The sequence below is a fragment of the Dermacentor andersoni genome, chromosome 10, assembly GCF_023375885.2.
Source record: "Dermacentor andersoni chromosome 10, qqDerAnde1_hic_scaffold, whole genome shotgun sequence".
In the NCBI taxonomy this organism is placed as follows: Eukaryota; Metazoa; Arthropoda; class Arachnida; order Ixodida; family Ixodidae; genus Dermacentor; species Dermacentor andersoni.
In genome coordinates, this window is record NC_092823.1 from 95,235,878 (window position 1) to 95,240,123 (window position 4,246).

Here is a 4,246-nt window from a genome sequence, read left to right on the forward strand (position 1 = left end):
ATAGACTACGCCTGTCTCTTGATGCAGTGCATAACACCAATACACCTTGCACGCCTATGAAAAAAGAAATGCTCTCACGTTTTCGCTCGCTGAATTGGGTGCTGTGGCGACCACTGGACCAACGTTAAGAATCTGAACGGCCCAACATTGCCGCCTTCATCGCTTGTTAATCCTGCGATTCTCGTCCAAGACCTCTGTCTATTCTTGGTGCAAAGCTAAGGGACCATACTTTTGTGGCGGGAGGAATTTAGATGCGAACTTCCAGCTTGAGGCAATGCTGCCTTCATTACAGCGTTTCTCGAAACTACCAGCCGCAGCCACCGAAGCAACCCGGCCTTACTTGGCGAGTACCATGAAAGAAACCCAAGTGCGCCGAGTATCACAGTTCTGTGTTTTTTTTTATCAGAATGAAATACGGTGACGCCGATATCAGTGAAATTCATCGTGGGTGCAGGAGGACTTGCTGCTTTGCACACACGTGTTACAGACACCGGAAAAAGTCCGACTGTCCAAATCAGCATGCGTGTCGCCAATAGCATCGACAGCGCAATCTCAGTGACACTCAACTGCTGACGAAATCCAGCCTTCTATTCCATGCAACGTCAGCTGCATTGCAACGGGTGAGAATTCCCAAGACGATTGCGTGCGTTAATTAAGGTGCACAATAAAAAGCCCAGATGTTTGAAGACATGTTCAGAGTCCCTCATAACCATCTCTGTAGTTTTGCGAGAAATTCATTGATGCGTAGGGGTCGCTTAGGGCAAACTCATCCAGGAAAGGAAAAGTACATTTGTGCTCTTAAGATGTCAACATTACATCTAAGTGAACTGCTGCTTTATTAGTCAATCTTAACTCGATAGAATATTTTTCTTCTGATAGTCACGATTTTCATAGTTATCAAGAGATTTGGGCTGACTTGGAACCAACGTGTGCGGAATATTCAGCCATAAACCCGGCACCACGACGAAATCTGTTGGTGACACCGGGCCAATGTGAAACAGTGATAAAACCCTCATATCGCGAAAGAATAGGCCTTGGTTGTGTAATAAGAAACTTAATGCTTTTTTAATAATAATATTTGACGTTAGTACAACGCTGCAAGGCAGGATAGCCAATCACAAGATTTCGGGTGGAAGTACGCAAACAAACGCTACCGCTTATTAGAGTCCCAATGAAAGTACGTTTATTGCGTCATGTCGTCGACAACATAGAATTCTTAACGCGATGCCAATGTACAGAGCTTAAAAGAATGCACGATTTGTGCTTGCTAAAAATGTCGCGATTTGTCCTTTTCGAGTACTTTTTAGGTCCGTTGGGCACTCTGGATATCTTCGGTCGTTTCGGCACCAGCTCTGGGCGGGGTCTCTAAAAACAATGCCGTCATCAATCTACTGGTTCTACGAATGGGTGTAGGATGTAGGTACGGCCACGAGGGTCTGCATCCCGTAGGAGATGATGCGGAACGGCACCGTCAGCGCCAGATAGCAGAGGCGCATGGGCATGGTCATCCAATCTGCGGAAAGAAACGGGTACATTGATACATCAGGACCAAGGCTTGGCCCAACGAAAGGTTTTCCAAAATAAAGCACATCGCAACCCCATGGTAGCTTCGTTATTCCATGTCGCGACAGAATTCCCAAAAATGAAGGCTGTGATACGGTAGTAACATGCCACGGGAACTTGGCGACGTGGTAATAAGCGATTAGCCGACAAGATACTCGAATTCGGCTGCCTTCGTTCACCGTACAATCATTATTATCCTCGTTTTCACAATGTCCCAACCGAGAAGTCGATTTGGGTAGGCCTTGCAATACGTATAAAACTGGATGCCGCAAATCACAATAGACAGCGTTAGATTAGCGTTTGCAACCGAACGTAAAAGCATTACGTACGTAAAAAATAGCGCCCTTCTCACTGCGCATGCCCGGAAAGTTGTTGGGCTTCTGCGGTTTACGTGCGCTATGATAACGTACGTCATTTCGCGAGTTCAACATCCGTAATGTTTACGGACCCTAAGATGTAGCGTTGTAGAACATGGCGGCACCTACGGCTCCCGCTTCAGCCTGAATACTCGTGATGGCTACACTCAGAAGCAAAATTACACCCTTTTGCCACACAACAATAATTGTCATCTGTCTTGTCCGCATTTCCTTTCTTTACCGCGGCGAGCCCAGTACTTCCTTGTAATGAACGGTATGCGCGTTGTCAGCATGACATAGCGTTCCCGACAGGAAAGTGGCGGGCGCGGCGTTTTCAAAAAAGGAAACACAAGCAAGGCAGATTAAGATTATTGTGGGGCAGATATACGCCCCAAAGGGTGTACGTTTGTCTAAGAGTATGCTTTTCCTCACGTTGATGGTCGGTGACTATTGTAATGAGCTTTCGCATGCTCTGAACTCACCTGAAAGGTTAATTATGAGCGCATAGTGCGTCCATTTCCTGAGATCGTTCTCCGATTCTGGCACCCGTATATCTAACGAGACGCGTCCACATAGCAAGAGCAGGATGGTTGCTAATGGATTATCTTTGCTTGGATATGAATGGCACGAGGCACCAGACGGGGCCTTGATTGATAACGTTTTCTTCACGTTTCTGTTCCCGTCAGGTACACTAAAGGACTTGAAAGAGCACGCACCGTAACGTCCCAAAAAGGTGCTTACGTTTAACGTAGGTAAGGCGACAAGCGCTATTCGAAAACTGTCTAATAAAGGTTGACAATCGAACGTATGATGCCGGGTAACTTAAAAGACGGAAGGCAGCGCTGTCTGTTGGAGCGGCGCCTATCAGGCGCAGGAAGCACTTCTTATAGCCCACTGCCTGCAGCTCTTGCAGTCGTCTATGTGTTTCGCAGAGGCCATAATATATGTGCTGTATCAGTATCAGAGCTACAACATCATTGACGTAGCAAGCACTTCATAAAATTTGGCGTATTCAGTTCCCGATGTCACGATACAGTTTGTCTTAGTGGAGCAAGCGTAAGCAAATACGTATACTGGTCAGTCATCATTCCCAGGTTAATATAACGCTCATAATAACAACTCACAATCACCTGCAAAAAATTCCTTTAATGATTTCTTTTTTTTCTTTTTTTTTTTGCAGAAAACTGCTTGAAGGTGCTTGTGAGCAACTGGTATGACCACAGAGAATCCGGTAAAGGTCTCCGATTGTCTCTAACTTTACTCTGAGCAAGCGACCCATCTTTCGAACACTGACAGCGCCGTTATGACAAGAAGACGCAAACGCTTTCGAAAGCGCCGGGTATGTAAGCGTCCTTCTCTTTCAGGCTAAGTGGTACTGAGCCAATGCATGCCCTGTCTCTAACAGTTTATAGCTGAACAAACCAAATGTACTACCAAGAGACAGCGCAGCAAAGTAAGGTAAACAACAGCATCAAACGGTGCGACACAAGACACAGCAAAGCAACCAAAGGACAAAGCGTTGTTATATGTCGCGCTGTGTGAAGCTCTTGCTTGCAAGATGCGCCCACCCGTCCAAATAAATACGCTGTTAAAGTAGAAGGTAACAAGAATAGTATCGATGACACCGTAGTTCTGTCGTAGACAGCTATTTAAGTAAAACTGCCCTACTAACGAACTAGTTCCATCACGACCGATGACATTCGCACTCTTCGCTCCGTTAAAGTATTAGGTGAAAGAAAAAACTTACAAAGCAATGAAGCGCAGTGCGCCACCCAGCCTGCAGTCGTGGATCTGGAGGGCCTTCCACGTCTCGGCGGGGCTGACCGCCGCTCCGCTCTTCTCTGAGCCTTGCGGTACGATCGGTCAGTAATGCTCTTGGCTTTCATTCGCTGCATGATGTACGAACTGCGCTGGTTATGAGAGCGAACAGCCGAGTTCATCCGAGCGTGCGGTTCTTATAACCCGAAGGCCGAGCATGCTCAGTTGGCACGTACCTGGCTCGGCTCTGTGAGGCTCCTTGCAACGGCTAGCGTACAGCAAACCCCGCCTAATTATGAGGGTGAGGCGAGTACCGTCAAGCGCTTGGGAGCCACGGTACGGTGGATGCGCAGTACCGTACTCCTAATCTAAAGCTCTATATTGTGCCACGTCTTCCACTCACAACGAAGCAAAATTGAATTCATTTGAACAAAAAGAAAAACTGCGTAGTAAGTGGCTGGCTTATGTCCCTAAGGCGTGCTTGCACATATTTCCATGGTTCTGCGTATGAGATATGGGCAACCATGATTAGATGTACTGAACGCATACAGCGCTGTTGCCTTTTGTCT

The 4,246-nt window shown here is 46.8% G+C and overlaps 1 long non-coding RNA gene across 2 annotated transcripts; it reads right to left on the minus strand.

Moving 5' to 3' along the window:
* Positions 1–1,157: 1,157 nt before the first annotated feature.
* On the minus strand, positions 1,158–4,004 carry LOC126545999 (uncharacterized). Of its 2 annotated transcripts, XR_008608286.1 has the most exons (3): positions 3,914–4,004; positions 3,667–3,808; positions 1,158–1,513 (listed from the first exon to the last, which is right to left on the minus strand). It is a non-coding gene; the product is annotated as an uncharacterized lncRNA (long non-coding RNA). The 2 variants fall into 2 exon arrangements; XR_011890423.1 differs by lacking the exon at positions 3,914–4,004 and having other exon boundaries at positions 3,667–3,907.
* Between the last annotated feature and the right edge of the window lie 242 nt (positions 4,005–4,246).